Source organism: Phalacrocorax carbo, chromosome 3 (genome assembly GCF_963921805.1).
Source record: "Phalacrocorax carbo chromosome 3, bPhaCar2.1, whole genome shotgun sequence".
In the NCBI taxonomy this organism is placed as follows: domain Eukaryota; kingdom Metazoa; phylum Chordata; class Aves; order Suliformes; family Phalacrocoracidae; genus Phalacrocorax; species Phalacrocorax carbo.
Genome location: NC_087515.1, coordinates 15,530,444 through 15,554,142, shown reverse-complemented (window position 1 = coordinate 15,554,142; position 23,699 = coordinate 15,530,444).

Genomic DNA, 23,699 nt, shown 5'->3' with positions numbered 1-23,699 from the left:
TGGTGACATGAATGAAAGGCTTTGCTGCCTTTGGTGTCCTGCAGCCCTGGGCCACACCTTGTGTCTGCAGTACAGGAGCTAATGGGACCATTTTTGACCAAGCACTCCTCATGCAAGCAGAGTCTCTGGGGTGCTGCTTGGTCCTGCTGAGCCACAAAACTACAAAAGATGGCTCCTTCCCAAGGATGTACATCTCCCACAGCAGGCAGCCAAGCAGCCACCAGAGAGGTGGGGCGGACCAGGGAATCCAGTGGGGTGAGTCCCCAGCTGGAATAAAGCAAATGGCTGGGCTCCCTACGCTCTCCAGCACCATGGTCAAGAAAGTGGTTTGGAGAAGGTGTGTGGGAAGCCTTTCCCAGGCACAAGTGGGTGAGAAGGGAGGGAACATGCAGGTGCTTGTTGGGAAAGCAGGCAAGCAGGCAGCATTGATCGCCTGGTAGGGCTGGCAGAGTGGAGGCAGGACCTGCTCTCTCTCAGGAGCCTAAGAAGGCGTGGAGGACCATGCGGATGCTGGAAGCAGAGGTGCTGCGTGTGATAGATGGGGAGGAAGGCTGGCATCTGGCAAAACTGTAACTGCCCGTTATCATAAGGTGTCCCACAGGATATCTGTGGCTGTCCCATAGGCTCATAAATCACCTCTCAGCTGGCCAGTGCCTGAATTGCTCCAGCAGCGCAGCAGTATCCTGCACAGCTTCATCTCTTCCCTACCCGAACAGGGGCCGTTCCCTTCCCCCAGCTGCCCTACCCACACTCGCCGAAGGAGAACCCAGCCCTTTAATTCCAGTCACAAATTCTGGAAATGATTAGTGGGCTGTCATCACTCAGCCCCACCGGATATCGGGCACAGGGCATTTCCGTCCCCTGTAATTAACGGCATGCAGGGCTGCCTGGCTCTGCGGCAGGCAGGGGAGAAGCGAGGGAGAGGTGGGTGTAGCACTTTCCCCGCCTGCCTTTCTCACTGCCCGGCTGGGAAAACTGCTGGACCAAAAAGTGGGGCAAAGAATTAATTCATTCATAGCTAAAGGTATGGACAAGGCAAAAGGGTTCGCCAAAGAATTGGGTTGCTCCTGTCTGGGAAAAGAAATGGAAAATAGCACAGTTGGGGCAGGGGGCACAATGCTGGGGCAGCCCCCTTCACTGATGCGCAGAACTGCACTTTGTGCAACTGCTGTCGCATCCCCCATGGGGCCTGGGAACTCAGCAGCCCATCCGTCCCCCGTCCCTTCCCGGGTACCCAGAGGCAGCTGCCAGCTCCTGCCTGACGGAGAGGATGTCAGCATTGCACCCAGAGCCTCCCCGCAGTCACCCAGCAGCCTTTGTTTCCCCCTCTGCCTGCCCCTTTCCCAAGGCACTCTCTGGCTCCCGGGAGCTGCCCGTTTGCCAGCTGCCTAGCGAGAGCCACTATCTGCCCCGTGTGAATGTTGTGCATCCATCCAGCAGCCTCCCAGCCCTCCACTGAAACGCCTCATTGTGCAGCTGGCCAGACTACGTGAGCCTGGCTACGTGGAGTCTGTTTTGCTTTGAAGCTAACTCTTCCTTTTGAGTCAACAGAACTGTGTGGTGCAATTGTAAAATTTCCCTTCATTGGCCAACCTCCTGATGTTAACAAAAGCTCCCTGCTATGTAAACAGGCCAGATGTTGCAGGATGCTGTCTGCAGGCTCACGTATCCTTCTCGCACTGCGGGAGGTGCTGGACTTGCACCTGTGGGTCTCTGAGCTGGGCAGAGAGGTTGGAGCCTCGTGCCCCCCGGCTGGGGCAGAAGCACTACTTCCCTCATCCTTTGGCCGGTGACCTCAGATGAGTCTCTCCCCCTTCCTTTCAGATTAGCCTGCCCTGCTGAAATACTGGCTGAAATGGTCTCAAATGTGGTAGTAATTATCTTGTGAAGAAGGGGTGACGTTCCAGATCATTACGGAAAAAAGGCAGAGGGAAGGTACCTGTTCTTAAAGGAGTAAAGGAGGTGGAGCCACAGGACAGCAGACCTACCAGGCTGTCTTCAGCGCCAGCAAGGGCCCTGGAGCAGATGTTCTATTTCTAAGACTGATCAAGATAGCAAGGTGAGAAGTAAGAGACAACACGGATTTGGCAACAGCCTAATTTCCTTCTACAACAGGGTTGAAGGGCAAGGCTGCAGGAGATGAAGAAGGTGTATCCTGGCTCTAATGCTGTGAGCTACTTACATGATCAGTCTGGGTGTTGGTTTCAAAGATGCATATTACCTTTGCTGCCAATGTTTGGCCACATGGTGGTTGCAGGCACTTTGGAGATCAGGGTGGGAGTTCAGGCAGATTGTGACGTTGGTGAAATGGATATAAACAGGATGCAATTCATAAGGGCAGATGCAAGCCACAGCAGGATAATTTGCTGTATGCATATACAAGGGGGCAACAAGGCCTTCAGAAAAGGACATGGGTGTCATTGTTGTGATGAGTAACATTACTGAGTGGCTTGACAACACACATGATGCAAAGAAAACCAAACGTCCCTACTAGGCCATATAAACAAGAGTGCCACAAGCACCATGTGTGCTGCAATCATTCTAATTTATGCAGCATTAGGAAAGCCTCATACTTTCTGGAGGTATCCAGTTTTGAGCAATGCAGTTCAATAAAATCTTACACCTATTAGAGTCCATGGAAGATGATCAGCACCCTAGTAACCATGACCTATGAATAAAGATTGAAAGAACTGCATTTGTTTTATCTGCTTATGAGAAGAGGGAAGGGGAAACGTTACAACCTTCAAATTTTAAAAAAGTGTCTGAAAAAGGAACAGAATGGATTATTCTTCATGTCCAGGAGACATAAGGCTAGACATCCAGAAAAACTTTTCAGCTCCTTAAGTCCTTAAGTGCTCCTGTCCTCTTAAGACAGAGGACAGATTCCCTTGCAGAGACCACACAACCTCCTCTTCCAGAAATATCCAAAACCAAGGTATTACAAATATGTGTCAGGCACGGTTAGATAGTGGTATCCCTCCTTGGTAGAGATATATCTAGATGACATTTCAGGTGCCCTGGTTTTGGTCATGCACTGTTACATGGTAAGGTGCAGCCATACAGTTCCAGGAGTGAGTTGGTCTTTTAAGACTGACAAGAAGGGCATAGCTGACAATCAATGAACAGTGATGCTCCTCACATTGCCATGTTGTCCAGACACCACACCATATTCCCTGTTTCAAAAAGTGGACAGCCTCACAGGATACATGGCACAACACCAGCAAGCTCTCAGTTGTCCAGATGAAGCTTAACTCTCCATTCAGACGACCCTACCCCTCAGCAGATGGAGGACAGTGGGCTGCTATCGCTTCTTGCTGGGAAATGCAGTGGTTTAGTTGCACTGTAGAGGCTCCTAACTCTGCAGAACTGGGGGTCAACCATAAAGGCTCATTACATCTTTCCTGTCTACAAGAATCAGATGAGAAGACTTCCTGAATGGGTCCCTCATCTGGTGCTGGCTAGATAACATGTAAAGATTTGGAGAAGTGGTAGATGAAGCCTCCATTTGTTGTGGCTGAAGTTAAACCACTAATCCAGGGTAAGCTGCAAGCATAGAGTAAACATCAGTCCTGGAATGACCTTTCATGACAGCAGGAGAAAGAGGACCTAGTCTCCACTAGACCTTGCAGCAGTCCTTCAGGAGAACACACTGAAGCTGGCAGGTCCTCCAGGGTGTCAGTGGGAAAGCAAACCTACAGGAGCCCTTCAGAGCTGTGCCAGACTTCTGCAGAAAGCTGTTCAGAGCAGACCTGAGCTACCTTCCTTTTCACACAGACCTGGTGCCGTAGTCTTATGGCTCTGCTGGTCCAGCCCCATGCTGAAGCTTACAAACTGCCCCTTCAAACTCAAATGCTCAAGCAAATGGGTGCCTCTGCCAGAGGGTCAGCGTGTTCGCAGAGGCTGGGTGTAGGCTGCATGGAAAAATCTAGACCCTAAGCCTCACTGAAATGGAAAGGCAACCTACCACACACACTAAAGGAGGCATTGGAAATGAAAGGACTAACCGTTGCCTGGATTACAGCACTGAGATGAGAGAGGCCACTGTGGTATAAACATTTTTCAAGAGCAGATGAGGGTTGGAACGGAGGCATTCCCCACAGGTTTATATGATTTTCAAGGACCTGAGGCCAATGATCCATTTTCTGCTCATCAGTGATTTCACAGATGAGTGACCTCAGTGATCTCATGACCCATTAATAAAAAATGCTTCCAAACTCCTTGGCTGAATTGCCCCTGTGTAACTGTGCAGGATGAAACCAAGGGGAATAGCTTCCTCCAAGACTTCATACTGCAGCTTAAGAGCATTTGATAAGGCCATCCCACAGGGAGTACAAAACCCCCTGCACTTGGACGGGTGGAGAAAGGGGTCACAGTGGATAACACAGCTCAGATTTTGGAAAGTACCTTCTCCGGCTGTCCTGCTCAGCCAAGATGAAACTGCCCCAGCAGTTGGTTCAGTTCTGCTGGGTGAAGAGGTACATGACCATCCCAGAAAGCCTCAGAAGCTACAACTGGCCCTCCAGACAATCCCAGCTTTCACTGGAAACCAAAGGGGATTATGTCTACACTATTGATTTCTACTTCTACCAGCTAGCACAGCTTTGCTGCTCAAGGATGTGAAGCAGGGAGACCAGCCACACCAGCCAAATATCTCGTAATATCTCATTTTGGTATCTGGCAAGTTTGTTCTGGGGACTGAGCTTGGAGGAGTACCACAACCTCCTCCCCTCCACATCTGAATGTGGTGCTTGGGAGAGTGAGTCATCCATTTTTCATGTGGAGCTCCTCATCGTTCCAAGGGAAAAGGCCGTGCTTCCGGCATCCCTTGGTCTGTGGGTTTCCATTTGTCTGTTGATGGCCAGGCAACATGCCATCCCCAGGACAAAATGGCTGCTGCTTAGTTCCTCTGCTATTAGTGCATCCCTTAGGATTTAGCTAAATTTCTCCAAGTCTTTCGGACAGTCTGAGTGGAGAGAGCTCAGCATCTGGAGACTTTAGTGTCAATCCCTCAGTGCACTGTGACCAAGTCAGAAAGGCTGCCTCTTCTTTTCCCTTGATTTCTGAAAGTCCTGCACAGGGCAGGAGTGAATTGGTCCTTTTGCTGCTGCAGCTCCATGTTTTCAGGCAACAGAGACGCATATGTCCCCATGGCTTATCAACAGGCTCTGTCAGCAGGAGATCCTCAATAAAAGGTTTGGGAACATAGCATACCCTCTCATCTCCTGGTGCAGGCAATATTAGATGAATAAATATCTTAAGGCAGGCCAGCTGAACCAGGCCCTCCTGATTTGTAGAAATCAACCAAAGCAGACCAGGTGGTCATCAAGTGGTCCCCTCGCTTTGGAGGGCACATAACACATTGCTTCTTGGTGGGATTAGCCAGCTTTCTCCTTGGCGTGGATAAAATTCCCGTTTCACTGGAGGTGGTAAACAAGCCCTGGACTTCATCCCTTGGCTCCAGGGCACACAGTTGCAAAGCTTCTCTGATCAGTGTGGGAGGAAGCGCCTCCACCCTCTTTATGGCTGCCCCGTAATAAGCCCCAGCTGTAAGCCTCTCCCTTCCATGCCTGGAAGCCGAGGCTGGCCTCACGGGGTGGGGCACGGGCTGTTTAACCCATTCCCCGGACAGACAGACAGACAGACAGACAGACAGATGGATGGATGGATGGATGGACAGACAGACAGAGAGACAGATGCTCCCCAGCTGCTGCTGAAGCACTGGGGCCCTGCTGAGTTGCCAGAAAGGGGCTAAAAGGCTGGGTGCGCAGAGGCATGTGGGTTCATGCACTGGCGGGAACAGCGATGGTTTTGCTCACTGCCCACTCAAAGGCATACCAGGGAGTGACCTCTTCCCTGGGCTGCTGGCTCTGCTGGCACCCAATCGTGGCCGGGAGGTGGCAGGGGGACAGGCTGTCCCCTGCACCATCTTCATAGGACTGTTCCCCGTGGCTCCTGCCAGAGCCATCAGGTTGGAGGTGTCCATCCTGTGGGTGCACAGATCTGTGGGTTACTGCAGGGTGCCCTCTGCTTCTGCAGCCCAGCATCCCAGCAGCACCTGGGGCTTTGGCTCCATTTTTTAAGTAGCTTTTGTCCCTTAGAGAAAATCGGTGGTGAGGAACTGTCTCCGGCTGGCTCTCCCGTCAAGGCGCAGGCGAGTGGCCAGGCAGCCGCTGGTGTGATGCCTACGTAGCACCGCACCACAGAGATGGGGCAGGGGATTCCTGAGGTGACGGGGCTGAAGCGCGAGAGCTGAGCAGCGCTGGATGGTGAGAAGCTTTCTCTGCTCATATAGCTAACAGACTAATTAGCAAGGAGCTCGAAACTTGGCTGTGTTTGTTGTCAAATGCAGGCCCCTTTCCAAGTAGTGTTAACAGCCTTCCCTTTTCACTCTGTCTGCATTGTACAGCCGGGGCTTTTCCGCTACTTCACAGAGAATTCTTCATTTAATAATGGATATAGGCTGAATAGCTGTTGCAGCTATAGGTGACATGAGGGTCAGGAGCAAGGGGTGGCTGGGAGGGAGCAGGAAGGGGGCAGGGTCCTAGGGTTGGGAGAACAGCAGGAGGCTGGGAGAGGGGACGGAGGGGGCACTGACCCAGCCATGTGTAACGGGCAGCTGGGCTGAGGGCAGTGGGGGGCTGCGGGCACAGTGCAGGCTGCCAGGGTGGATCGAGGGGCTCGGCCAGCTGAGAGCCCGGCGACTTTGTCGTGGAGAGGGGTGCCTATAAGCAAGAGAGGAATGCATGGGCAAAGGTGTGCTTCCAAGCCAAAGGTACGGCTCCTCGTTCCATTTACCCACTCCTAATTAAGATGCCAATATTTAAATGATGCCTTTGAAAAATGGTCCTCTTTCACATGAGAGACAAAAAGTTCACAGAGGCGAAAGGCTGCCGGCACTGGCAGGACACTGACAGCGTGGGGGCAAGGGGCGGGCAAGCTTCCCTGCCGCCCCGCTGCCAATGCAAATCTCCCAGCGCAGCTGAGCCGAGCCCAGGAGAAACCAGGAGGGTTTCCGCTGGGTTCCCACAAACGCGGGAGCTGAGGCTGTGCCTGCAATCACGTCTGCCCACAGGCAGCAGCCTTTGTAGGCAGCTTGGATAATGGTTATTCACTGCCAATGGGAGCAGGGACTCTCGCCCCTGCAGGGTCACCACTGCATCCGGACACCTGGCATTTTGGTTCCTTCCAGCCTCCCAACTGGTGTGCTCCTGACTCTCCAAATTTGGCTCCTCCTCAGGAGCATCGTCCCTTGGTTCCCCTTGGGGTGCCTGAGAGTGAAGCAGCCAGGTGGTTCTGGGGCTGATCTGTATTCCCAGGCTGGTGCTTTTTGCAGAGAAGACAAGGCAGGGAGGCGAGGGCTTTGCAGGAGCTTGCCTGCAACCAAGGCTGGAGGCAAGGGAGATGCCTGCAGCCCTGGCTGTCCCTCAAGTGCTCCACAGTGCCTGAAACAGTAGAATTCACACCTTCACCACACACTCAAACACCGCCCCAGACAAAGTGAGGTGAGCACCTGCCAGTGCACAGAAATATTATCTGGGTGTCACGGCAAATATTAGGCACAGGGCCTGGAGCGTGCCCAGCCTCCCTCTGAGCACCATGAAGGCTGCTTGCCTGCAGCAGGCCTGGCTTTCCTGCAGGTGGTTGTAATGGCATGGCATTGCTGCTGCTGTTTTCTTTGGATTGGGGCCGATTGCTTATGGAAAAGCAGCCGAAGCAGTATGGATGGCAAGTAGTGCAGAGCTGGGGTGGGGGTGTGCCCTGCCGACGCAATGGCTCATATCCCCGGCATGGCGCTGTGGAAGTTGCCCAAAACCTCAGAAGTAGGATGGTGGTTTGGCAGAGTCATGACTCCGTGACAAAAGCCATGACTGAAAGTGTTTGACATATCCGCACTCATTCATGTGATGCTTGGAACCAGAAAAGACTTCCAAAAGCATGTCCCCTCCCGCTGCTGGAGATCCAGGAGGAGTTAACTCCCTTTAATAGCAGCCAGGATGCCTAATATCAAACCAGGTATTTGAGCCCTCTTATGCCCTTGCCACTTACTGCCAGGCTTTGGGCCCTGTAAAATATGTTTGAAGACCAGCCAGTGAGCACTCCATGCAAACTCAAGGTTAGCCAGCCCACGGGCTGCCTGGGAGCTGGTCATGGTATGCGGAGCGTGACTAGCCACCAAGTCATGCTGGCTGTGTTCCTCTTCCCCAACAGAGCCATCAGCCAGGCTGTAACAAGGCCAGAGAGACTTCTGAGATCTCTGTGCAGCCTGCCAAGGTGTTGAACCCCAGCACCGACAAGCTCGGGATCTCACTATTTGGCCCTCGGGGCCTAAGTTTTCCATGAACGTCAGCTTCTAGTCTGGAAAATAAGTTTGGTGACAGGGTCAGGTTTCCAGCTGAGAAGAATGAATGATCTCACTACCAAGCGGGCTATTTCCAGAGCAGTATTTCCCAAACAGAGTGCTTCGGTGCTAAGCTCCCCCAAAGCAGTGCTGGCAGTACATGGCGGGGCTAGGCTGTTTCCCAGTGTGCCAGCTCGGCTTCATAATTTCCTTCAGTCTCCCTCCTTGCATTAGGGATTTCAGTGCAGAGACCTGGCTGCTTTTGCATTTCCTGCTTCTTTTCTATGTTTGCCTTTCAGGGCCTGGATGTCTCCTCAGTTTTCGGAATGCTGGTAATTCCCACCCATTCATCTCCCTTCTCAGCTCTGTTTTGAATTTACACATCTATTAATTTGTTGCTCGTTTGGGATCCAGGCCTAGAGGCTGGGCAACCATGGAGGCAGTCTCTGTCCCAGGTAATTGCCTTTGAGCAGCTTCTTCCCTTCTATTCTTCTCAGTTATCCCCTGGGAAAAGCAGGAAAACAGCAGGGCAGGCGATAAGCCTGGAGCACAATGCTCTGGCTGAGGTCTCCACACAGACAGAGTCAGAGAAGCTGCTGCTCCCATTTCCTACGGCAAACAGCAGCCTCCCAGCAATACTGCCCCAGGGAAGGCCTGTGCCTGCTAAAGGGCTGCTGGCAATGGGGGAGACACGATAGCTGACAGCAGGTGGGGATCTGCCCCCGTCACCTGGCTGGACTGACAACCTTGGCATCTTTTGCATCTCCTTTTTCTGTGTTGTCAGCAAGACCCACATCCCTTCACCTGCCTTCAGGTGTAAAGCTCCCAGTAGAGTTATGTCTGACTGGTTTCCAGAGGCAGAAAGGAAGAACCCAACCTCCTCTTACATCCACTTGGTGTAAGTGCCCACCTTTTCTGCCATGAATGGCGGAAAACACAAAACTGTCAAAGAACTGGACCTTGGAGAACATGGGAGGGCAGGTTCTTTGCAGTTCCGCTTTCCTGTCTCAGCAATGCCCCGCTGAATTTGCTCCACAGACACCAGAAACTAGTCTCTGCAGTGACCAACCTTGCCCACGTGCCACAGGCTCTTGCATATTGGAGTGGGAACTTCCCGCTTCCTCTGCTGCTGCTGGCACAGGCTTTGAGCTCACCTGGTCATGCTCTTCATGACGAAGAGGCTGAGGAAGGAAATTCTGGTGGTGCCCATCTTCAACAGCTTGAGCAGGGAAGGGAGGGAGTGTGCTGGGCACAGAGCTGGAAAGCTTTCTGCAGCCAGCCAGCACCTGCCATGGGACAGGCAGAGCTGTATGGGAGAGCAAGGTCTTTCACTTAGCCTGTGGGGGCGAAGAGGTTGTCACGTCATCCCAGTGCTGAGCTCAGTGGTTTGAAATGAAGTCCAACATGCTTTGTTGGATGTTGCCATGCCTTGGCCAACAGGCCAAGATGCCTTTCTTCTAGAAGCACAACACTGAACAGCTCCCATGTTTGGAGAGCTCTCTAGGGTTGGTTTGGACCCAGGGGCATGGACTTTGTTTGCACCTCTACCCATCTTAGCTGCTCACCTCAGGCTACCTGGATCAAAGGCCCACCCTTCCCTGCAAACACTGCAAAGGCAGTCTGCACAATGGGGTGAGTGAAGGACGTGATTAGATCTGCCTCATCTGCCTCCTTTATTTAAGGGGTGTGATGGAAGCCCATGGCTAATCTAGCTTTGTCCAGTTTTATAGATGTGTAATTACTCATCTGCTTCAAGAAAACCTAGATTATTATTTGGCAACCATCCCCCCGAAAAGTAATATTTTGCTGGGAGTATAAATTACAAATCCGTTGTGTATGCAATATGTTAAATGGCTTTCAGGCATGCTGCAGGGCAGGAGCAAGGGGCAGGGGCAGAACGAGGGGCCTGGGGCTGGACTAGCAACCTGCGGTAAGGACATGAAGATGAAAAGTGCTGCCTTCATGCAGCAGTAGTTATGTGTCAGGCCTGCTTATACACTTAATGCTCTTTAATGCTTTTGACCTCTGATAACCAGAGGCTAGATAGTGGCCTGCTACAGTGAATAACTGAGAAATGAATAAAATACAAGCACAACTGGTGTGAGCTCAAAAGCTAGTGTTCCTGCCTCCCCATGATGTTTGCCTCTCCCTGCCTGCAGCCTTTTTCATGTTTCCCATGCAAAGAGCTGGCTGGGACTCTGCAGTAATGCCCTGCTGGGCTGTTCTGCAAGTGACACCAAGCAAAGGAAGAAACCTGCTGCCCAGGAGCATCTCAGTACCCCAAAAAGGCACCAGCCATTCCCCACAGCCCCATGTGCTACCACTTCCCTCTGGGTTTGTCTGCTGTGGGATGAACATCTTTCTCAGGGGATTTCAGCAGGTCTGCTTTACTCTGAGGAGCAGTTGAAATGGGTTGGATATACCAAAAGTGAGCAAATACAGGTGCAGATGGCAGTGAAATGCAGCTGACAGCCACTGGCACAAAAGGTGTGACCCACAGAGGCTGCTGTGGGGTCTATCCATGCATAGCTGTGCTGCTACTACGTCTCCAGAGAGGTGAAATTGTACGTGCTCTCTGGGACGTAGTGACACCTTGGTTGCAGTGGTGATATATTCTTAGTCACGCCAAAGATGGGTTTGAGTAGCCAAGTTACTACGTGCCTATTGTCCAGTGCGTGATATTACAGGGACTTTCCTACCCCAGTGGTGTCACCCACGTGTGTGTAACCCTTACCGACAGCTGCTGACTCATAGGTTCAGCACACCTCCAGCTCTGGAGACTGTTCTCTGGTCTACAAAACAGCTGGAAACCTCGTTCATTTTCAGGAGGTGAGGAGGAGGAGACTGAGACTTAGTTCACTGCCAGCTGGCCCATGACATAACGCACACAGGTGTACCTGAAGAAACCACGTCTTAGAAAATGCTCCAGTGTGTCTGCCCCTTCCCTTCCCTTCCCTTCCCTTCCCTTCCCTTCCCTTCCCTTCCCTTCCCTTCCCTTCCCTTCCCTTCCCTTCCCTTCCCTTCCCTTCCCTTCCCTTCCCTTCCCTTCCCTTCCCTTCCCTTCCCTTCCCTTCCCTTCCCTTCCCTTCCCTTCCCTTCCCTTCCCTTCCCTTCCCTTCCCTTCCCTTCCCTTCCCTTCCCTTCCCTTCCCTTCCCTTCCCTTCCCTTCCCTTCCCCTTTGTGTGAATTTGATATGAATGTAGGGGAAATTGTGTCTGAGTGTGGAATATGAATTTTAGGTGCATCTGGGGAGACACTTTTGAGCGGGGGGGTAAAAGTGAGACCTCTTTTTGCTCCTGAGTTGGTGGGTAAGAAATGGGAGTAGAGCAGGATGCTCCCAAAGGGGGTGCAGGAGTGTGGCCAGGTTACAGGGGCTTGAGTGGAGGGAGCGAGCCTCAGTGCTCTGTGGACTCCTCAAGGGTGAGGGACACGCACTGGGCTGGGAATCATTCTGAAACTGCTGACATGGGCAGAACGGAGCAGCAGCAGCGTGATCCCCAGCAAGGCATCACCCACAAGCCAGCAGGAAGAGGCATGTGGCCTTGGGACAGAGGTCACGATTGCTCTTTCTTAGATCAAAAATGGCAGGTGGGCTGTTGTGACAGAAAAGCATACCCGCCTGCTTGGAAACTTGTGATTACCTGGATGGCACCGGCCATCGGTGGGGCTGCTGGACATGTGCGGGGTGGCACGTGCTGCCCTTGGGGCAGGTGCAGCCCCCGCTGGGGCTGGCCGGGCACGGGGAGGCCAAGGATGAGCTGTCAGTCGCCAGTCACCCGCCCTGCTGCCTGCCAGCCGATGGGGGCTGCGTGCAGGGAGCCTCAGCTGACGGGTGCACCGGCTGCCAGCCCGGGCCGTTGGCTCAGCAGCGCGTGCCTCCCGGCCCCCGGCACACACCGGCTCGCACGTTGCTGACCGCACGTACATGCCCCACAGCCCAGAAGGCCCTGGCAGCGGCTGCGCGTCCTGGGCTCCCAGCCGCCCCTGCAGCACTCCTTGTCTGCCTGCCAGCCAGTGCCCCGGATCCGCTTCCTCCCTCTCTCTCTCTCTCTCTCTTTTTTTCCCTTCTATTTTTCCTCTCTCCCAGTTTCACAAACTGCAGAAGGCGAGGGAAAGGGGGGAGAAAGAGGGGATGTCAGCAGTGAATGGGAGGCAAGAAAGGACAGGAGGAAAGCTGGGGGTGTCACTCCTCCATCTGTCTGGAAAGAGAGGGGTGCTCATCCCACTGCCACAATCGCTTCCAGAAAAGTCACTTCCTTCCCTCCCTCTGCTCTTTGTTCATGCCACAAAGGAGGAGAGGACAACCTCCATGCCAGGCAGGGAGCATGTCCCCCACGGGGACGCAGAGCTCTCTGAGCAGCTGCTGTGCCTGGGAGTGTGTCTTGGTCCCTGCTCCCGCTGCCCAAAGCAAAGGGGTACTGCTGCCTGGTGGGGCTGTGACCCCTGGGCCTCTCCAACATGAACTAAGCTGTCACTTCTCCTCCTTCCCTGTGTCACCTCAGAGTCCTGCTTTGACACACAGGGCTGGGTAGCCCGGGCCAGGCTTTGGGTTATGTGGTGAAACCATCAGGAGACTGTACAGAACACAGCAGTGGCTGGTGACAAGGAGCTCTGTGGCACAAACATTGTCAGATGAAGCTTGCAGGGCCTATATGTTGTCTGGTGTGGAGAGCTTAAAGGAAGGAGGGAGGAAAAAAAGGGACCTCTCTAGGTCTGGAGACACCAGGATGCGTCTGGACATAGTGTGCAGAGGTTGCTTGCATTCATGTCTGTTAGTGTTCCCTGTGACGGCAGAAATGATGCCCATCTCCCCAACGTTTCCTCAGATTCCTGGCTCTTTTCCATCTTGCACCAAGTCCTTTCTCCCCCAGCTTTCTAACCCAGGGCTTTTCCAGCCTGAGGTTTTTGCACTGATATTGGGGAAACCTACTCCTGTATTGTCATGTCCCCAGAAAGACAAAGGTCCTACGGCAGATTCTTAGTCACAGTGCTGTGCAAAGCCCTCTGATGCATTTTCCTCCATCTCTCTTTGGTAGGTGGCCCATGGCAGAAGGCCACCAGGTGAGCTGACTCCAGGTGTGAGGGGGATCTTCAGAGTGGCAGGATGAGTTTTGCTTTCATTAACCTGTAAATCTTGCTCACAGCAATAGCACATTTGGTGCTATATTTTTTTTCTCCCCCTCCCACCCACCCCTTCTTCCCCTTCCAAAAAGTCTGTCTGCTTGAGGTCTCTAACTGGGAACAGTGAACTCAGCCCTCATCTAGGCAGGCTCCAGGTTCTTGTGGTCACTGCCCTAGACTTCCCAATCATACTATTGTTCATAGTCACTCCCTCCCTGTTTGTAAGAGGAATGGCCAAGGGCACGATTTTTCCTTTGGACTCTCTCATGGTGAACGTTCCTGTCTCACTGTGCTACATGGCATAACCTTTACTCACCACGGGAATGTCTGCTCACATCCACATGCCCACAGATGTCAGGGGGCAACTCGCCTCAGCAAGGCCTCATGCCAGCGTTTTCTTGTGCCAGCAGCCCCAATGCACCCAAAAGATTCACTCCATGAGCACGTCCTTCCCAGCAGGTTTGCCATGGCCATGCTTAAAGTGCTGGCTCCTGCAGCCAGCCACATGCTGTGGTCACCTCCCCTGGTGCATGTCTGCAGGAGTTGGCTAGTGACCTTGCCCATTTTATTCCTAACTTGCTTAGAAATGTGAATGACTGTTTCCCCAGACACATTGCCTTGTGCTGGCACAGCTGTCTTACATGCACACTAGCACTGGTGGGTGCTGTTAGATATAGCTGTGTGTCCTCAACGTGGGGGTGCTCTCCCTTCCCTCACCCATGTTTCTCCTTTGCCATTTACCCCTTTGTTCTTTACCCCAGGGATTTTCCCCCTGAGCTCTTTGCTGTTGATCTCCCACCTCCTCCTCCCAGCATTATCAGCGCTCTCTGAGTATCTTGTCCAAGGAGATGGTGACCAGCTAGGCCGCAGGGGTGACTGTTGTCACAGGTGACAATGGGCTCCCCCTCATTTTCTCCTGTGCATGTGCTGATGAGGCTTTTAGATTCCCACCAGTCTCCCATTTCAGGGAAATCTGTCTGTCCAGTAACTTTCAGGGCTGGAGCGTACAATTGTGTGTGGTTGTATAGCTTGAAGGATATCTAGCCAGCCCTGCCAATTTTAAAGGAAAGTGGTATTCCCCTTTTCATCCAGTCACCTCCTGTAAGAAAAGACATGTCCATTCTCTTTGAGTCCAAAATCTTGCACATGCCAGCACTGGCTTTCTTCTGTCCTTATTCCTGGAGGAGTTTCTCCTGGCCTGCACACACCTTTGGCTCTCCAACGTCATATTTGAATGTAGACAATCTTACTTCAGCAGAAGATTTGTGCTTTGTTAGCAAAAGGAAATCTCTGATTTTGTTGATGTTCTTGGGAAACTTCTCCAAGACTTTCCCCCTGGTACTACAAGGACAGTGTGGACAGTGCTGATTTCTTTATGTGAGCCCAGAGTATCTCAAGCCATGCTTCTGGCTCTGGGTCAGTAATGAGCCCAGTCATTTTTTCGGACTCCTGTGGATATCTATGTAAGGGCCAAGCACTGTGCCAGTGAGCTTCTTTTAAGGACTGATTTTCTTCTACACAGTCAGGACTGAGGCAGCCTATTATTAACCTCAAAGCCTGATGGCTTGCTTTGCATTGCCATTTTAGTCTGCGTTTTCACTGACTCCAACACACAGCTGCTGTGCTTTCATGCATCCTTATTGTATCCCTGCAACTGCTTGGAGCCCCATCTTACCTGACCACCTTTCCCAATGTCGCACTTCAGTAGAACTTGTCATGTCCTTCACCCATCCACACAGAAGAAGCCCTGTGAGGACAGTGTTGAGTTTTCAGTCATCCTGCCCCAATTACTTGTCCCAGCCACCCCTTGGAGCAGGGAAATATGGCCTTGCTCTTCTAGACTGGCAAAGTGACATGATGGCAGCAAGTGGGGAGCCAGTAGCAGGGACATCACTTGAATACAAAGCTCCAGAGTGCCAGGCTTTGGTCAGGACAAATGTCACCCTCCTGAAGGACAATAGCAGTTGAAAATGTGCATTTTGCCCACACTCAAGCAACTGTGTCACCACTGATAGCAGGAAAGGATGAGAGGAGTTTTGCTAATAAGGACTGATTATGAGGCTGTGCCCGACCTCAGACCTCCTGCTTAAAAAGCCCCTCAGCATGTGAGTAAGCATACAGCAGTGACCTTAGCAGGGCAAACCTCAGAGACCGCAGGAGGCCTGAGGGTGCCAGGCAAAAGAAGGGATGAGCCTATGCCAGCCCATCTCTGTGGAGAGGTGAAGCAGGCATCCAAAAATAGCCCACCACCCTGCTGCCAAGAGCAGCAAGCCTTTGATAAACAGTTTAAAAATAACCTCAGTGGGAAAGACATCGCAGCTCCCTCCATCAGAATTGGATTTGTGTCATGTTTGCCTTCCCGTGCCCCTGCCAGCTCACTGCTGAGCATGTCGCTCATGTGATGCCTACTGCCTGCGGACATCTGGCCCTGGCTGGGATGCGGGCAACCACGAGAGTCCAGGAAGATGCTTGGCTATATTTTGCTGCTGCAGCAAGAGTTTGTCCTGGCTGGGAGCTGGAGTGGGGAGGCAGCCTGGCAGGGATGTGCCCGGTTGGGCCTTCAAGGTGCTTTTCATGTTGCGGCTTCCCACCCTCCTGTTGGCACAAGGGAACGGTTTGTGCGGGTGTCAAGTGGAGAGGGGAAAGCGCAGGGAGGTCTGCCACAGGAAACCGGAGCCAGATGCACCGAGGGCCAGTGTGTCCTGGAGAACCCTTTCTGGGGAAGGGGGCAGCAGGGGCCCTCTGCTCCACGTGCCCTCACCCAGTGCTGGGACTTGAAGCAGGGGCAGAAAGGTCCCCTCTCTGCCTCCTCTCCACTCCCCGGGGAAAACAGTGCAAGCCATAGCCAGGAGGTTACCCTGGGATGCAGTCCTATTCCCACCTGGCTGCCCCGGGACAGTGGCACCTCTCCCTAGAGAAAATGCAGTTTTGAGTGGGATGGGACAGGCTGAGTCCCCCAGGACACTATTTCTGCATGGGGGACCTCAAAGCTCTGGTCACCTGCACAGGCAGCCCTGTCAAGCAGCAGGTCAGCAGGGTTCATTGCACTGATGTGTGCTCTTGCACAAGATGGTCTCAGTGCTACATGAAGGGAAAACATTTATATCCCCCTCAGCTCTGTGCCACTGTGCACACACCCCTCTGGGTTCAGGACACAGACCCTGCACTGCTCCCCTGCCCTGGCTGCCCAAAAAAGCCTCCTCCAGAGAAGCAGGGAGCAGGGCCTGGAAAGAAAAAGTCACACAGAGACAGAAAATCTCATACTTTGGAAGGTTATTGTATTGCTCTTCTGGGTGGGGGAGAGCAGGAGGGAGGTGGGGCAAGGCAGAGGCAGGCGATCCTTCTCCAAACGTTGTCACTCCGGCGCAGTGATCCTTGGACAGCCCTTGCCATTCTGCTGCCAGCAGGCAGGAGCCAATTAAGGGCAATTAGGGTGGAAGCAGAGAAGGCGCCCCTTTAGCCGCCACCAGAGCGGCTGCTGGGAGCGCTGGCAGAGCTCCACACTGTAAGGTTATTAGAGTTCTCCCCTGTATTGTCCTTGGAAGAGATGCTTCAGAGCCGTTTGCTCGAGGCAGCGAGATGAAAGGGAGACCTCCTTTGATGTGTTCACCCAAAGCCTCTGCTGTGGCGTGTCTAATCAGCCCTAGCACTTCTGCAGCACCTTCCACTGCTATTAATTACCTAGACCGGTTACCCCAATATCTGAGGTCTCCCAGGCAGAACAGGACCCCCCCAGGGCACAGACGTGGCCTCTGACCCACACAGTGAATCCTCTTCCATGAAACAAGATGCAGCAAGCAAGGGCAGAGAACAGCAATGAGGAGAGAGGATCTGGGGCAGAGGGCTAGCCAGTCTCCATCAGGAGAGGAAGAGAAACACAGCTGAAGATGAGTGAGCTTGCTTGCAGCCACACAGGCTGTAGCATGGACACAGGGCTCTTCCCGGGACCCACATGCTCAACAGCTGGATACTGGTGATCTCAAAGCCTCCTTCCTATCTGCACATACTGCCACAGGACACCAAACCATATGGAATGACAGTGGCTGAGCTTGCAACAGCTTTGCTGCTTATTTTGTGTCAACATTTACAAAATCCCCTTCCCTGGCCACCTCTTCCTCCCCTACAGCTCGGGCAGCTGAGGAACAGCAGAGGCAGGAGATGGGGCAGCTCTGTTATGTGTCATGAAGATGTCCTCTTGGCCCACTGGAGAGATGCTCTCTTGAATCCCTGCTCTGCAAGCTTGAGTACTAAGTGCCTCTGGGCAGCAGTGTCCTGCCAACAGAGAGATCTTACCATGGCACAGAGTTTCCTAATACGTTGTTCACAGCACCCTTATTCCTTTTCCCCCTCCCTGTTCTGCTTCTTGGACAGTCCCTCTCCCTAGCTGGGGGTCATACCTTCTCATCTTTATTCTCAGGCTTTACTGCTCCCAGTGTCACCATGTCCATCCTGTGCTGCTCCCCTCTGATGGAGCCTAGCATGCTGCCCTGCATTATTCTCACTGCTGGAGGACCACAGCAGGGGCAAAGCTGGAAGAGGAAAGAGGTGTGGCTTTTGTCACTGGGCATGGGATGTGATGACATAGGAAGAAGGTCCATGGTAACTAGCCATCCTCACAGAAACTGTATTTTTCATGCATCCAGGAGGTGCTGCTGAATGGACTTCAACTTTGTCTTGACGTGGAGGAGAGAGGGAATGCTGTCAACTCCAGATGTCAGTCCTTCTGTCTCCAGGCTCTGGGCATTGTTGGTTTGGCCCAGGTTCCCCACAGTCCTTTGCAAACCAAGTGGCCCTACCTAGGTGACCCATTGGGCAGGTCCATTACCCTGCCACCTTCCCTCTTCAGCTGGAGGGCTCCTTTTATTTCCCAGCCAGGCAAGCCTGCTGATTAAAGCTGCCATTTCCAGTAGTGTACCCAGCAGCATGGTGGGAACAGCAGGCTCTGAGCATACCGCCTCAGAGTCCCCAAAGAAAGGGTGGCCCCAGGACACTTCCCATGGGTTTTCCATCCACAGGTGCAACCTTCCATCTGGAAGGAAGCAACCAGCCTTATTTTGAGCAGCTGCCTTGTAAATGCATCCTCTCTGAACTGCATGTGGCTGCGTGACTGAGGACAAAGCAACCTGTGGGCCTCAAGAAATGAAATACAGCCTTGAAAACTCACAGCGCTGCATACCACCAGAGATACCGATGCTCTCCACCAGCTCTTGTGACAACTGCTTTTCAGTCTCTATCGGGAACAGGAATGTTCTCGATAGTTTCCTTCTGTGTGTGGTGCTGACCTTGCAACTGCTACAGAACAGAAATGCAAGCAGGCAGATGCAGCCCTGGTCTGCTTCATGAAAATACTTCTAGTGCCGTCAGGTTTGGTAAAGGTCTTTCATCTACAAATTGTACACACTGACCCCAAAGCACCTGAGATCCTCTTAGAATATTTGCCATCATCCATAATGCTTTTGTATAGCTCCAAACAGGAAATAATGCTCTTGGAAAAACTTCTAGCAGCTCCAGAACAGGTCCCTGGAAACTCAGTGGGGTAGTTACAATACAGAGCTTAGAAGTGCTCTTTCCACATATGCTACCTCTTGGAAGCCAAGGAGGGTTCCTAGGGCCAGGAAGAGAGAGTGGATGCCACCATGTGGCAGCAGATTTCCAAGTGTGGAGCTCAGGAGAGCTTCAAGCAGGCCCAGCTCATTGCTTAGGCTGTAAGGTGGCCTGGCCCTCCACATGCAGAACTTCAGTGAGGAATTATAACCTTCTGTGGACCGACTGGGAGGTGCTGTACCGGCACCCTCTATCTTCCCCAAAGACACCAGCCACCCACTCAATGGAGGGAAGATTTATTCTGCAATTCAGCAGCCCTGGAATTTACCATGGAAGCCAATATTTGTCTGAGAATTGTGTTCCAGCACCGAAGACCCATTATTCATAGTGACAGCCTGAAGAACTGAAAACAAACAAAGAACAAAGTCAAATCAAGTAGCTGTGGACACAAACCATCCTGCCTCAAGGCAGAAGACAACTTCTAAGCAGGAGAGACAACTTCTAAGATAGAAACTCTTTTGGCAAGAACATTATCCGACTGCTGCAAAGCTTCTTGCCTTTCTCTCAGAAGTAACCAAAACTGGCCCACCAGAAAACATTGGGCTAGATGGAGGCTTAATTTGATCCAAGCCGGCCATTCTTATCTTCTACATTTTACTGTAAAAAGGGAAAAAAAAAAAAAAAAAAAAAGAAAAGTTTTGTGTCTTTCTGGCAATGAAGACAACCCTAAATATTTGAAGCTAATACAAAAAGATTCAACCGCATTGTTTGTGGTCTGTAGTATGCTGCAACAAGGGCTCTGAACTGTCATTCATATCAAGATGTTGTTAACTCTAAACTCAGCAATGGCAACTCAAGCCTTAGCTTTCTTCACTGCTGTATGTTGGCTGAAAATGTGCTTATCCCCTAGGCTCTTTTCTGCCCTCCTAGCCAACAGCTCTTCCAGGGGTTTGCGTGTAACTGCTGTACTGTATGATGTAAATACACCACTGTCAGCTTAAAATACATTTGAATATCAAAAAGAATAGCAGAGGGACAACTGCCTGGTTGGGTTACTTACTTGCGTATTTCATCCTGTAACTGCTGCACTTCAATTTGAAGGTGTGAATGAAGCTATTGATAAGCATGAGATCTTTTGCCATAGAGATCCAGATAGTCCAAAGGACCTCGTTCCCAAAGAACTTGGATTAAACCTGCCTTGATTAGCTAGGTCCATGCAACTTACTGGTATATCAAGGTTTACCTGACTTTGGTTGTTGGGCCTTGACCACCCTAGGTGTTTTCCCACTTCTCGAATCCTTTGCTCTTTAGAGCAAACAGGACTAAGTGGTTAGACCGTGACAGCGGGCCTCCAAGGCCCTGTGCTTGTTTGCCCTCGTGAAGACTCCAGCCTGTTGTTGCTGTCTGGGAAGACCAGGTGTGTGTCTGCTTTGAAAGAGCATATAGAAGATCAAAATGTGGACTGGGGCAAAATAGAGCAGATCTACTGCTTCTGCTTCTCTCTGTGCTTGTGCAGAGTAGAGCGAAGCATCAGCTTGGGAGGCAGGGTAAGCCTGTGGAAACCAGTTGCCTCACAGAGGAAAAGGAAGGACCTGGGGTCTACAGTATCATAGGATGGGAAGAGGGGATCCTGACTTGCAAAGAGCACAGAGTTCAGCTCACACCAAGGGCATTTATGTGGTGGAAAGGCAGCTATAACCACACTGGGGTGCTGGCTGGAGAAACAGGTCTTGGTATATAGCAGCAAACACTTAAAACAAAGGAAAAAACATTTTAAAATGTTGGCCTCCCTTGCTGCTCCAGCCAATTTTTGTCGTGAGTCTGGAGCTGCCTGTTGCCTGGAGTGCTGTGCTCACACCATACTGCCCACCAGCCGCATGGGAGCAGAGCTTGTCACCATGGGTCACCAGGGACAGTCACCTTAATTGGCTTAAACCACTTCTTGACTCAGGCACCCGGCTGTGCCACCCATCCCAAGGAAAGGTCTCTGAAACAGAGAGTGAACACTCTGCAGATTCCTCCTGTGGTCACTTTCATAAACCCCTGCTCAGCTCAGAGAGGGACGGGGAAAGCAGTTAGTGGTATTCTACCTTTAAAGAGCAGCCATGTTTCAGCCATGATTCATGTGTCTGGGGATTTGGCCTGTTTTGATAATTTGCAGAAAGGCGGTTCAGCAGAATTGCTAACCAGCTGTTGGCTGATGCTGCTGGTGTGATGCGAGGTTGCCACCCCGCACCTGGGAGACATGGGAGCTGCTACTGCCAACACAGAGAGGGACACAGCATTAGGCTTGAGCAAAGCCTTCAAGCCATGTCCAGCTCCTGTAATTTCCTTCACAATATCAGCAGAGATGCACAGAGATGGGCACTGCTCATCTTTGCAGGGCTAGACTGGCCTGGTGTTTCTTGACCTTTTTTTCTTTGAAAGAGCAATAAACACCTTTGGACCTCCGCGCAGAGAGCTGAGTTGTACCGTGTTGCCCTCTCTTTGCCTTCTATTTCCACTGCCGGCTATCTTTTCTCCTTTTCTGGCATGTGCGAGGATGGGTGTGCTTGTCCCCCCAAATTGTCTGCAGTCACTTTGCAGTCCCTTTGATATCTGAAAGACCACTTGAGGCCCACAGTCTTCAGGCTGAGAAACGATGGATGGGGTGATGTCTCTGGAGTTGCCTCCCAGCTCTTCTTTCAGGTTCTCTGAAACATGTAGGAAGAAGCAGTCCCTGCCCTGAAAAAAAGCATTTCCTTGGGTAGACGGGGGTGGCAGAGGCAGGGACAGAGATACCCCAGCCTCCAGCCCAGGGACCTGACTCTCCCAGAGATGCTGTCTGAGCAGCACAGATGAAGACCTAGTGGATCCCACTTGCAGTTGTACTGTAGCAAGGGGCAGGGATGTGGCAAAGGGCAGGCAGGTAAGGGAGGTGCAGTGTGGGTCTGTGGTGGGAGGGAGTGGAGGGGGAGGAGAGAGCTCTCGCCAGCCCCACCACACTCCAGCAATCAAAGCCCAGCCTCTGTAATTAATACTATTTAGGACAGGTTAGTGGCAGAGGAAAATATCTCTTGTCAGCCTGGCTTTGCCCACTGGCCCTGATTTAGCAACATGAAAGCATTTTTTCTGATTAACTGTTCACTGAAGGAGATAAAAGAGAGGACCATGAAATGTTTTCTTTAATGTGATAAATGTAAAGGGACTGGTAGAGCTGGGAAGGGTAAGAGGAGAGAAGAGAGAGTGCTCCGACAGCAGATGGGGCTGGGGTAGGAAAGGGACGTAGGGCAGAGCCAGGGGGCTGGGGCTGGGCTGGAGGGGGCTGTGGGGCAGAGGCAGAGCTGGGGGGATCTGGGGCAGGGCTGGTGGGGGCCGTGGGACAGAAATGAGTGGGTGTCCAGGATGAAGGTTAGTAATTGAAACATTTCTGAAAAGAGTGACTATTCGAGCAACTGTAATTGTTACAGTTGTATATATATATAGGTACAAGATTTTAAAAAAAGATTTTATGAAGTTGCAGTCTGAATGCCAAATTTCACTGCTCATCTCTACTACTAAGCTAAAAAAATTGTTGGTAACTAGGAAACAAAGTGAAGTAGTAAAGTTCTGTTTCTAATATCATGTGTTTAAGATATTTTGGGGAACAGTGATGCTGCCTCTGCCTCGTAAAGCCATACCAGGGATTGAAAAAGCTATATTTAAAAGCTAAACAATTTCCTACCAGCCCTTAAAAAACATTTTGCTGTCATGTAGTACAAACTGGCCTGCAATGGCTTCCAATGTGCTTTTAACTATGTGTTCTTGATAGTTTAAACTTTTCTCAAGCTGGGCAATGAAATTGGTATGGCCCTCTTAAGATTAATTTCTGGTTCCCATGTATTATCAAATAGTGACTGGGGAACTGGATGGGTTCTTGCCAAAATGAAACCATACTGATTTATAAGAGCGAGGAAGAAAATCCAGTAAGCACCCCATGTCAAGTTAGTTTTTGCAGCTGTTTGCAGAAAGCATTTTGCCCTGATGTTTTTATGTATTCTGGGAAAGAAAGGGAGAATGTATAAAATAAATGGTTTCAGTTAAAAGCATCCTATTGAAAGGTAATTGGGCACATGGTAGAAGATGAAAGTCCTTATAGATAAGTACCAAGTCACGCAAACTGACATGTCTTGTACAAGCTGATCGTGCCAAAGGGGATGTAACTTTACAGGCAGGCAAGCAATCACGTTATCTTCCTGGGATGCTCAGTGAGAAGCTCAGACATGCACAAAAGCATTGGCTGTGTTCAACATTAGGTCAGCTGGTCCATAAGCAGATCGGATGTCTTCTTACCAAGCCCCTCTTTTGAGTCAGCTCGGCTCCTCTCCCAGAGGTCAGAGGAGACATAGGAGAGGTCCCTGAGTTGGCAATGGAAACACTGAAAGGGAGGTGAGGCTTGAATGCAGATAAGAGGAGTGAAAACTAATTGATCTAAAAAAGCACTGTGATTGTGGGGTATAAAATAATGACTGGGAAGTCCCTTTTATTTACTGCGAGGCAGTAATAGCAGAGGGCAGGTGATAACACTGAAAGGGTGACATTTTAGGGCTCTTTAATCCAGCAGAGAGAGGCGTAACAAGCAGCAGGGGTTGCAATTTAAAGCCAGGCAAATGTAAATAAGAAATGAGGCACATTGCACAGGGGGTGCTGGCACACATTGAAACAGAGCAGGCAGGGT